Source organism: Pithys albifrons, chromosome 17, assembly GCF_047495875.1.
Source record: "Pithys albifrons albifrons isolate INPA30051 chromosome 17, PitAlb_v1, whole genome shotgun sequence".
In the NCBI taxonomy this organism is placed as follows: domain Eukaryota; kingdom Metazoa; phylum Chordata; class Aves; order Passeriformes; family Thamnophilidae; genus Pithys; species Pithys albifrons.
In genome coordinates, this window is record NC_092474.1 from 15,523,518 (window position 1) to 15,535,882 (window position 12,365).

General features: G+C 50.4%; 1 long non-coding RNA gene across 1 annotated transcript; it reads right to left on the reverse strand.

Annotated features, from left to right (window-relative positions):
* Positions 1-2,654: 2,654 nt before the first annotated feature.
* On the reverse strand, positions 2,655-8,784 carry LOC139680102 (uncharacterized). Its single transcript, XR_011699309.1, has 3 exons — positions 8,671-8,784; positions 7,752-7,822; positions 2,655-2,719 (listed from the first exon to the last, which is right to left on the reverse strand). It is a non-coding gene; the product is annotated as an uncharacterized lncRNA (long non-coding RNA).
* Between the last annotated feature and the right edge of the window lie 3,581 nt (positions 8,785-12,365).

The following is a 12,365-nucleotide window of genomic DNA, read 5'->3' on the forward strand; positions in this document are numbered from 1 at the left end:
ATTTTTTACCATTTTCACCCCTAAATCTGTCCCCCCCCCAGTTAATCAATAAAGAATTGAGCATTTTCTTGGGTGAATTTGGGGGGTTTTGGGGTCGGGGTGGGTAAGCGGGTGCTGAGGGAGTGGGGGCTGGAGGTGCTCCCAAAAATGAGCACAAAATGTGAGTTATTGGTAAAAATCCACTTTATTGGCAAAGAAACCCTCCCAAACAAAACACTGGGGGGGATTTTGGGGTCCCCAGGGTGGATTTTGGGGGGAATTGGGGACACTTTGAGGGCCCAATGCCCCCAAGGGCCTCACCTGCAGCATCTCGAGCCTCCCTGGCCCCTCTCCCTGGGGGCAGTTTGAGGGCTCTGCGAGGGATTAGGAGGATTGGGGGGTATTTGGGACATTCTGGGGGCGATTTGGGCCATTTCATAGAGGGATTGGGACATTCTGGGGGGGGCTATTGGATATTTTATGGGGGATGTGGGATGTTTTAGGGGGGATGTGGGCTATTCTGGGGGGGCTATGGGGCTATTTTGGGGGGTATTTTGACATTTTTGGGTGTGCTCAGACAAAGGTGACCCTGGTCCAGGTGGGGTTCCTCAGGGTGGGTTTGGGATATTTTGGGGATATATTGGGATATTTGAGGATATTTTGAGGTGGATTTGGGATATTTTGGAGGCATTTGGGGGGGAATTCGGGGTATTTTGGGGTCAGTCACACGAAGGTGACCCTGGTCCGGGCTGGGTTCACCTGCAGCCTGTTCAGGGCCTCGTACTTGGCCAGGGCGGTGCCCACCTGGGCGGGGGAGAAGCCCCTCATGCCCAGCAGGGCCAGGGCCTCGGGCAGGGACACCGAGTGCGCCCCCGCGCCCCCCAACTCCCGCAGCGCCCCACAGATCGCCTCCGAGGGGTGCGGGCACCTGGGGGGCACGGGGCACAGGGGCCAGGGGGGCACAGCCCCACAAAGTCCCCAGTGTCCCCACAGTGTCCCCAGTGCCTCCCGGTGTGCCCAAACCCATCCCCAATGGTCCCAAATCCGCCCCCCCCAGTGTCCACAGTGCCCGCCCAGTCCAACCAGTGCCCCAGAGCCCCCAGTGCCCTGCCAGCCCACCCAGTGCCCTCCAGTGCACTCCCAGTGTCACCCAGTGTGTCCCCAGTGCCCCCCAGTGCCCCCCAATGCCCCCTGTACTGGGGGGGCAGTGTCCTGTCCCCCCACAGGGACTCTCTTGACACCTCAAGCAGCCAAACGGCCTCAACCACGTCCTCCTTCTCCACGATGGCCCTGAGGCAGAGCCAGGCCTGGGGAGGGCAGAAACAGCCTGAAATACCCCAAAATACCCCCAAACACCCCACATACCCCAAAACCACCCCAAAGTACCCCCAGAGCACCCCACACCACCCCAAAACTTCCTCTTTCTCCACTATGGCTCCAAGGCAGAGCCAGGCCTGGGGGGGCAAAAAAACCCTGAAAACACCCAAAATACCCCAAATACTCCCAAACACTCCATAATGCCCCAAAGAGATTTGGGGTAAAATCAGCAAGATTTTGACAGGAATATGGATGGGGATTTAAGGTGGACTTAAGAAAACTTTGAGTAGAAACGTCATGGTATGAAGTGAAAATCAAAGTGGGCTGAGGTGGAATTAGGGATGTTTTGGTGGAATTAGGAATATTTTTGTCAAATTAGGGATGTTTTGGTGGAATTATAAGAAATTTTGGGTGGAATTGAGGAGACGTTTTGAAGAAATGCTGGGAATTTGGGGTGAAATTGGGGGGATCTGGGATGAAATTCTAGGGATTCTAGGAGGGATTATGGGACCTTTGAGTGGAATTAAGGGATTTGGAGTGGAATGAGGGGGCTTGATGCCAGCAGAAAAAACGATGGGGTGGAGCAGGTGAGATTTTTTGGAGTGTAAACAAATCCACTCTTCCCAATCAATTTCCAGCGTCGGTCTGTGTCCTGATGGATGGTTCCTCCCTCTGCGTTTGTGAGAAAAATTTCGAGTTCCAAAATTTCCAGAGATGGATTTAAAGCAGCAGAACAAAAAGGTTATTTGCTATCCTACATATAGGCAGTTAAATGCCTCCCTGACACCCAATCCCGTCAGATCTCGGAAGCTCAGCAGGGTCAGCCCCGGATTAGTACTTGGATGGGAGACCTCCTGGGAACATCAGGGGCTGTAGGTTCTAGTCCTGAGGACTTCACTGACACCATCCAAGCTCGCTCGGCCGTGGCAGATGAACCTCAGGAGTTAAACGGTGGGGCCAGTTCTGCGCACGCTGAGCCTCACCTGAAATCCACTGCGCAGGCTGGAAGGGCACGTGGGGACAGCCCTGCCCAAATCTTCGTTCCTGAAGCTGAGCCACACACACACACACACACACACACAGGTCTGGTTTTAGGGCTGGTTTCAGACTGATTTTAGGGTTGATTTAGGTCTGGTTTTAGGGCTGGGACCATAGCAGTGTCAAAGAAAAGCGTCTCCCAAGTTGCAGAGATACCTAAGATGAAAGGGCACTGGGAGAGCTGTGACAACCTCTTTATTGATGAGTGAACATCAGGGATCGACTCAGCAGAACATCAGACTGTTTCCAACCGTGGAAGAGTCGATCCTGATGTTTTGTCACATCAGTGAGGGACGTGCACATCAATTGTGCCACGCTGCGGGTCACTCAAGACCACGAGTGAATCGCCACTGGACTTCAGGTGAGTCTCCCAGTCCCGTGGGGCCTTCGAAGCAGGAAAGGGATTTAGAAGATGACAGTGAAGGGAACGCAGCATACCAAAGTCAAGGGAAGTGCTCGCAAAGGAAAAGATGGTTTTGTGAATGCCTTCAAAAGGTTTTGACAGAAGAGTCGGTAGAAAAGCACATTTTATCAGCAAATAGGATGTGAAAGTGTTCCTTAGTTCCTGGTGGGGTCACAGTCATTTTAAGAGGTTGACATTATGTTTGATGTACAGCAAAAAGTACATCTGGAACTGTTTTCTGTGTGTTTATGCATGTGAGCAATTGAATGGCACAGAGACTGCTGTAGGTAAGGCTGCTTTAGGGCTGGTTTAGGTTTTGTTTAGAGCTGGTTTTAGGGCTGGTTTAAGGCTTGTTTATGGCTGCTTTGGAGATGGTTGAGAACTTGTTTAGGTCTGCTTTTAGAGATGGTTTGGAGCTGGTTTAGGTCTGTTTTTATGATTGTTTAAAAGCTGGCTTTTGGGCTGGTTAAGATCTGGATTTAAGGGTGGTTTAAGGCTGCTTTAGGGCTGGTTTTAGTGTTGGGTTGGGATGGTTTAGGGCTCGTTTAAGGTTTCTTTAGGGCTGGTTTTATGACTGGTTTTACAGCTGGATTAATTAGAGCTGGTTTAGTTGTGGTTTGGAGCTGGTTTAGAGCTGGTTTACATCTAGTTTAGAGCTGGTTTAAGGGTCTTTTAGTGCGGGTTTAGTGGTAGTTTTAGGGTTGCTTTAGGGCTGGTTTAGTGCTGGATTTAGGGCTTGTTTAGGGCTGCTTAGATTTATGTCTGGTTTAGGTCTCAATTCATGTGGAGATTGTTCTAAAATGCTGCTTTTTAGGAATTTGCTGTATACTCTGTACTGTTCTGGTCACCATTACCTGTATCTCCTGTTGTATGTAGAGCAGAAACGCAGGATCCCATTGTTGAAATGGTGCCTCTCACAGTTGTGTAATGTGGGTGGGATCAGAAAAGCAGGAGTAAATTGCTGTAGAAAGCTTTCCAGTGCAGACCCGTCTTGCCCAGAGCTGGAGCCAAATGCCACAAGAGGACAACATGAGCTCAGTTCAGCCCTTGTCCTTTGTTTCCCTACAGGGAGGGTGCCTGCATGAACACCTGCCCCACACATTCCCATTCCTGTGCTTTCTGGGGACAAAAGCTTTGTGGAGCTGCAAAACGTGTTCAAGATGACTCAGCGAAAGGTTTTCATCCTGAATCCTGAAGGCACTGATGGAGTCATGATGTGTGCCCTCCTAAACACAATTTCAGATACTGGAAAAGGTACAAAATAAACATGAAACACAGATTTCCCAGTAAACTGATAGTTCTTTGCAGTCAAAGAGCTGAACCCTTATGCTGGTAACACAAGCTGTTGCTCGATGCTTCTTGTATTGTGCTGGAATTTCAAGGAAATAGAGATGAGAAAATCAGGAAGGTTTTGAAACCAGACTTAATTAAGCATTTTTATTCAACATAACAAACTGTCGCCCCTGTATTCTTTATTATAGCAGGAAACAAACCGTTGTTTGAGTCTGGAAACTTTCTAGTTAAAGAGAAGCTCTTTAGGGCATTCTTGTGTGTGGGTATGTCAATTTGTCCTCAAATCTGCTGAGCTTGATTTGTTCTGGGTCTGAAACAAATGTGACCCTGCTACAGCATCATTATTCCTCAAAATATTGCTGCCTATTTTAACTGGGATTATCCTCCTGGCTACTTGGTATCATTTGATAATTGTGTGTGTCACGTTCCAGTGAAGACATTTGTTTGAAGAAAAACAATGCAAGGGATGTTTTTAAGTTCTCTAAAAGGGCAGATTCTAACGACATGCTCAAATGATGACACTGGTTTGATACAGGATGATCAAAAGAGGATTGAGCCAGTTCATTTTCATCCAAAGGATACCAGAGCTGCAGTGAGTTTTAATAGTTGTCAGTATTTTAAAATCCTTTGATATTTTCCTAGAAGATCTGACATTTCTCTCTAGGCATGTTACTGCTTTTCCTGGGTTCTTTATTGATTTTTGTGGGATTCTAAACTGAGGGAATATTACAGAAAGCTGTTCCTGAATTAGCTGTAAAGTGTTTTCTGAAAAACTGAACTGCTGGTGTTGATACAGGTTTATGAGAGCTCTCAGCTGGTGCTGCTGTGCTGGCAGGAAGATTGGAGTGGAGTGGTAGCTCTGAATGTAGAATTGGCATTGGCTGACTAAAGGATAAAGAAGGATAGGATGATGAAATAGTTCCCTGAAAAAAAGTTCTTTGTGATGAGCTGGAATTGATTTATTTGCTTTTGATCCAGAAAAGGGGCTTGTAGAGTTTTCTGGCCACCGCAGGCATTTGCTGATCCAGGTTTTTCATCTGGATTACAGAGGTACGACTGCCAGCCAGAAGCAGCCACAGCACTAACATGTGTTGGCACAGTTAATTACAGAATTGTCCCTTTCCTTGGTGCAGTTGGTTGTCTCAAGGGGGAGGGGTTCTCCATAAAGCTCCACACCCCTTGGTATCAATGGAGGCTGAGGAATGAACTGATGGACATTCCCCCTCCTGAGATGTGATGGGGGCATGGAGTGTGAGTGTGACGTGTGCGTGGGGGGGGTGTGTGTGAAGGGTGCGAGGGGTGTGTTGAGGGTGTATGTGTTGCATGGGGTGAGCGTGTAATGTGTGCAAGGGGTGTGTGTCTGTGCTTGGGAGGGGGGTGTGTGTGAGGTGTGCGTGGAGTGTGTCACGTGCATGGGGTTGTGTGTGTGATGTGGGGGGGATGTGGGTGTCACGTGTGTGTGACGTGTGTGTGGGTGGCTGTGTGTGACGTGTGCAGGGGGGAAGTGTGTGTGAGGGGGTGTGGGTGTCACGTGTGTGTGACGTGTGTGTGGGGATGTGTGTTACATGTGCATGGGGTGTGTGTGTGATGTGTGTGTGGGGTATCACGTGTGTGTGTGACGTGTGTGTGGGGTGGAGGGGTGTGTGTGTGACGTGTGGGTTGTATACGACATGCACAATTTAGGGACAAACATGCCAAAGTCATGCTAAGGACGTGCTAAAACAAGTAAAACCTTAGGAATCATGCCTTGAAACAGACACATGTTTAAAACATGGTAAGAAGATGCTAAAATCGTGTTAAATCACACTAAGAACATGTAAAGACAAGCTAGAAAACACCACAACCATGAAATATGGTGAGAACGTGTGACATGCTAAGATCATACCAAGAACATGGTAAGGGACCATGGAAAAGGCTAATAACAAGGGACATGTTAAGAACACACGAAGGGACCGTAGAACATGCTAAAGGAACATGTAACAGACTAGGGAACCAGAATACAGGGTAAGAACGTAGGGTCACGTCACACGCCAGTAAAATGCCGAGAACACACTAAGGTAATGGGACATGCTGTAAACATGCCAAGACCATGCTAGAGGTCATGTGACATGCCAAGAACATGTTAAGAACACACCTAGGTCATGTGGCACGCGTGGGGCCATGCAAAGAACATGCTAAGTCCATGTGGCATGTCAAGAACATAGTAAGAACATGCCAAGGTCATGTGGCGTGCGTGAGAACATGACAAGAACATGAAAAAATCATGTGACATCTCAGGAACATACCTGGAACATGCTGATAGCATCTGACACGCCAGGAGCATGCCAAGAGTATGCTGATGCCGTGTGACATGCGTGAGAATATGCCAAGAACATGCCAAAGTCATGTGACATGCATGGGCATATGCCAGGATCATGCTAAGGTCATGTGACATGTGTGGGGACACAACAAGGTCATGCTAAGATAATCCAACATGGCATAAACATGATAAGGCCGTGCCACATGAGTGCAAACGTGCCAAGAACATGGTAAGGTCATGTGACATGTCAGGAACACGCTAAGAACATGCCACGGTCACATGACATAAGAACATGCAAACAACATGCAAAGAAGGTGCCAATGTCATGTGGCACACCAATAACATGCTAAAACATGCTAAGGTCATGTGACATGCCAGGAACATACTAAGAACATGCCACAGTCATTTGACAGGCCTGAAATCAGCTAATACATCTTAAGGTCATGTGACACATAATGAACATGCTATGGTCATGTGAGACGTCATTAACATGCTAAGAAAGTGCTAAGGTCATGTAACACGCCAGGAACATGCTAAGAACATGCCACGGTCATGTGAAGCATCAGGAATGTGCTAAGAACATGCTAAGGTCGTGTCACATGTCAGGAACATGTTAAGAGCATGACACAGTCATGTCACACGTTAGGAACATGATAACATGTTAAGGTCATGTGACATGCCAGGAACATCTTAAGAACATGCTACAGTCGTGTGACACATCAGGAGCTCTCTGAGGAAGGATGGCTGTCATCCAAGGAGACAGTGGAGGTCTCCGAGACAGTCCCAGTCCTTGTCTGTAGCTGCTCCTGGCACCAGAGATTGAAGCTGCCACATGCTGCTCCCAGAGGAGCTGCACAGAGCATGCTAAGAGTGTCCCTGGGACTCCTCCATGGCACAATTAGTGGAGAACATCCCTAAGGAACATCCCCTACATGGCAGGTGGGGAGCAGGAGCACACACAGCACGGTACAGCCAGGCACTGCAGTGCTGCGGACCACTTTACTCCGGTGAGTCCAGAGGAACCACGTGACACCTCCCTCAGAGGGAAACAGCAACAAGCCCTCACCTCACCCGGAAGGAGGCTCGGACTGTACCTTAAAAGTACATGATTCTTACCTTAGCCATGGAGTCAGATGTGCTACCGTTGCGGGCGTGGTTATCTCAGGTTATACATGTTGTGTATTTGAATAAAGTTGGGATTTGCCTGAAGCACCGCACTGGTGTGTTGCGATCTCCCTTTAGCTGCCCGCAATACTGCAGTGGCGGGAGGCTGCAGAGGGCTTCCCTAATTCTTCAGGTTCCCCAAGGGGAAAACTGACCCCATGGATGAGAGGATTCTGTGTGAGTTCAGTGCGTGGAATGCTAAGACAGCAAGTCCCAAATCCCCTCAGGACCCGCAATGGGATGGCCCCTCTGACTCACCTGCTCTGCTGGGAGGACTGGCTGCACCCTCCTGGGTGACAGCAGGTCACCCCAAGGCTCCCCAAGTTCTCCTGCGAAGCAGAGGGAAGGACACAGTCAGGGTTTGACTCAAGGAGCTCTTATGTATCCATTAGAGGTAATTCCAGGGCTTCTATCATCCCATCCCACAGCACGATGACCCTTTTGGTGGTCACCAAAATGTGCCCCAAGAGATGCAAAAGGCCATTCTGGTCCCCGTTGGAAGAAATTTGAACTTAGAAGGTTTTGTGCACAACCCAGGCCATGGAGAGGGAAACGGGGCCCCTGTATCCCTGAGCCTGCTTCAAGAAGAGCAGTAAACAATAGAAAGAATGCGGCAGCCCTTGGGAGAAGCAGGTGAACACATTGATACAGAAGGGCATAGCTTGGAGAAAAGTACCAATCCAGCTGGTAGCACGCCCTGGCCATTGACCAGTGATATTCCTGTACTATTCGTGGACTCAGAGAATATGCGATATGTGTGTGTGTAATGTAAGCAATAAATCAGAGCACAGATCATACTCCTATGGAGGTTACATCGTGACTCTCGCGCCGAAACCTGGGGAGCTCAAAATATCGACATTTTTTACTTTTGGTCCCTGTCCCTGCCAGCACCAGGGAGGTAAAGGCTGAACCGGTGCATCTTAAAGGCAAGTCCTAAAGAAGAAATCCTTCCCTGTGAGGGTGTGGAGGCCCTGGAACAGGTTGCCCAGAGAAGCTCTGGATGCCCCATCCTTGGAGGTGTCCAAGGCCAGGCTGCATGGGGCTTGCAACAACCTGGTCTAGTAGAAAGTGTCCCTGCCCATGGCTGGGCTTGGAACAAGATGAGCTTTGGGTGCCTCCCAACAAAACCTTCTGACATTCTATGGTTTTTACAAGGAAACAAGGCAGCAACACTCACCTGCTGGCAGCACCGGCTGCAGAGGGGACTCAGCAAAATTCCCTCCTGGACGGGTGGCCATCCCTTTGGGGGTGTAGTAGTTTCGGCTTTAGTCAGCATGGGTCCCCATTTAGGCCTCAGTTTTTAGCAGGCCTCAAAGGTTGTGACACAGATTAGAGGGGACAGGTATCATCTGACTTAAGCAGCCAAAGAGGTATTTCATATCATCTGACATCATCAGGAAGTATCGGGGAGTATAACAAGCAAGGGGGGAGGAGTCTCGTCCTCTTTTCGGTCCCTGCTTCTGACCAGGACGGTTCCCTCTCCCTGACTGCTGATATCAGGCCCTGCTGCCGGTCGGCACGTCTGTTTACCCGGGGATGTGAGCACATTCCTGTTAATTCCTCTTTCCCTCTTGCTGGGAGGTTTCCTTTGGGGAGGAGGTTTGGTTGTTTGGAGTTTCACCTGTTAGCTGGGGCGACCTTGGTGAGCCTGTTGTTGTTTCCTGTCACTATGTGCTATTTCATATTCTGTGTTAAGCTCTCCTCTTCTCTGTATAAATATAAAAACCTCACTGTGTCTAAAGCCTCGTTTCTGCTGTTTTCCCTCACTCTCCTGCTCTGGGAGTGGACTTTTTGACTGGGTACCAGGCAGTTGGCATTTTGCCAGCTCAAACTATAACGGGGGCTGCAGCTCCTGCCCAACACTGAGCACCTGTGGGGGATGACAGTGTGTGTGGATCTCCTAATGTCTGAGGTAATTGATGAGTGAACCCTTAAGGACCAGAGAGCCATCTGTAGAATGTGTGATACCTTGTAACCAGCAAAAGGTTTCCATGTATAGGTGAACTGACTAACCAATAGTGGCATGACATGTTGGATACAAGAGTATGTAAAAGGTGAAGCTGGAACTACAAATAAACTCTAAGCCTTCTGATCAAGCCTTCTGACGCTGCTGTGCCTGATCTCTTCTGCCCGTCATTAGCACCTCCCTTACCCCTACAAAGGGTGACCCCAATAAGCACCAGCAATGCTGTGGCCTGAGCAGGTGCTGGGGACCAGAGGGACACATCCTGCCAGCAGCTGGGTCCCTGGGGTGGCACCGGCTGGGACCACTGGTCATACTGGTAGTCTTTGCTCTGGGGAAGACACTGCCAGGCTCTCCATCTGCAAAAAAAACCCTCAGGAATTTACAATTTTTATAATGCTTGTAATTCCATCAGGCAATTCTTGTCACGTGCAATTCTTCCCTTCTCCCTTACACGTCAGCAGGAGCTGGGGGAACGAGGAAAGACCACAGGGAGCAGGCAAGGGACGAGGCAGGACACAGCACAGCAGCAGGAACCTTTCAGAGGCTTTGAGGAAGGTGGGCTGGGAAAGACAGGGGGGAAATAATCTCCTGGGAATGTGCCTGAAGTTGCACAGGAGCTCAGAAGAGAGATGCCATGGAATCGAAGAGCCCACGAGCAGCAGACACCAGCAGTTCAAAGGAGCCTGGGGCCTCCAGCCTGTTCCTCCATTCCTGCTGCACACCCTGAGCAGAAAATTCACCAGGAAGCTTTATTGCTGTTCCACAGCAGCACCCAGGGATGAATTTCTTGCTTTAAGCAGATTTATTCAGGGTTTGGTTTCTGTTTCAAAGGGTGGTTGAGCAAGTGGGGTTTGTTTTATTTAACACACATCGGTCCCAGGGGGGAGTCCTGCTTATTCTGGCCTCCTGCCAGAAACATGCTGGGCACTGGGAAATTTCTCTCGCATCATCTTCAGACATGGCAGGCAGGACCCAGACCTGAGAGGGAAAGACTATGGCACCTCTTGGATGCAGTGCTACCAAAGCCTTTGCTTCACTGCTGGCATTGGTTTCAGCCCACTCAGGGCTTGGCTTCAATGAGCTGCTCCCACATGGCCTGGAGATGCTTGAGACCCACAGGGAGGAGGATGGATGTTCAACTTGATGCTGCCTGGCAAGCTCAGCTGGAAAGAGTCAGGGAGGACAGCTCAGGCTGTAAGGATGGAGAGGGAGGGAGCCGTGACCATGTTGATCCCAGCTGGGCACCTGATTCAGGCTTTGTCTTTCCAAGATGGATGGATTCAGCACCAAGCCAGCTCTCTCTGCATGCAGGTGCCTCAGCTGGTGACTCTGGATGGCCTTCACAATGAACACATGGGCCAAGCGTGGGCAAAGGGAGCTGTGGACACCACACAGAGCAGACCTGACTGCTTGCAGAAGCCAAGCCAATGGGATCATCACACATGGAACTTTCTTTCCAGGGAAAAAATATCAGAGTCTCAGCCCTGAGAGCAGCAGAGGGCAATCAGGATTGATGACCCTTTTTACTGCTTGGGAGAGCTCTTTGAAAAGGAATTTGGCAGCAGCAGGGAAAGCTGATAGGAAGCACTGTCTTGGAGGAATGAGTGGTGTTTCGTCCTGTCTGCACCAGCCTGTCTTCTCCACCCTTCAGTGCCAGCATTCCCAGCAGAAAGCCAGAGCCAAGCAGCAACAAGGAGCTGTGCAGGGGTTTCCAGCTGATAGAGGTGGATGTGAAGCAAGGCTGATGGGTCACCAGTCCCTGCCTTCTCCTCAATGGGACATCCCAATGGATGCACTGCCCAGCTGGGAAGGGAAAGCTCTACTGCTCTTCCCTTGACACCATGGGAGGTCATGTCCCTCATCCTGGTGTCTCCTGGCCCTCTGGGTGAACTGGTGCTCGAGGGGTCACTGAGAGGCAGAGCAGAGGGATCAAAGAGGCAGCAGGGAGGGGGAAATGCTGGGGCTTCACCAACAGGCATCCTGCAGCTCTGCACTCAGCAGGATAAGCTCCTTCCCAAATCCATCACTCTAAGTGTGAAAACCCCTTAGCTCAGCTCCAGTTTGCACCCTCACAGGACTGCCTGGGAATGGGGCCAGCTCTCCTGAGGCTCAGCCAAGAGTCACTGCCCTCATCCAGCACCCACCCTCAGCTCCTCTTCTCCTCCCGCAGCACCCACAGGGACCCCTGAAACTGGGTTGCTCAGACTTTGCGTGAGGACATGAGGATCAAGCCCTCACTTTGCAGCTCCTGCCTGAGGGATGCAGCCAGGCAGGAGCAGCCTTTGAGCTCCGGGGGCATACGAGGACCAAGAAGTAGCTGCTGGAAAAAACCCCAGGGAGTGGCGAGCTGCGTGCCAGCCCATGCCAGCACAGTGCCACACACGGAGACTCCCGCCAGGATGGCAGCCTCGTTGGCCTTCCCCCTTGTTGTAGTTTGGGATTATTATGTAAATTCTCTCCCCTGCCACTAACTGCCCATGCCAGCAGTTAACAAAACGAAGTAGTTACTGCTGATCGCTTAGGTGGGGGCAGGTTTGTCTCTTTTGTTTTTGGGGACATTTTTTCCACTCTTAGCTCAGCGGAACGGGAGAGCGGTGTGTGTGCTGCCCAGGAGGGAAGCTGCTCTTTTTTTTTCTCTCCCGCTCCTGCTGTTGGCTGCTCTGCTGGGGCTTCTGGCTGAGCCGCTGCTTTTGTCCTCGCCGCGTCTGTTTCTCCTGGTTCCTGCATCTGGGCTCCCGGCTTCTGGTCCAGTCTCACCACCGCCTGCAGCGTCACGGCCTGCCCGCCCCGGCGGGGGGAGCGACCCGGGAGAGAGAAGTTTGCAGCTGCTTTCCAGGACACGCGGCGGTTCCCCACTTCAGCTTTCTTTTTCTTCATTTGGGACAAGAGACACAGAGTTCATCTGA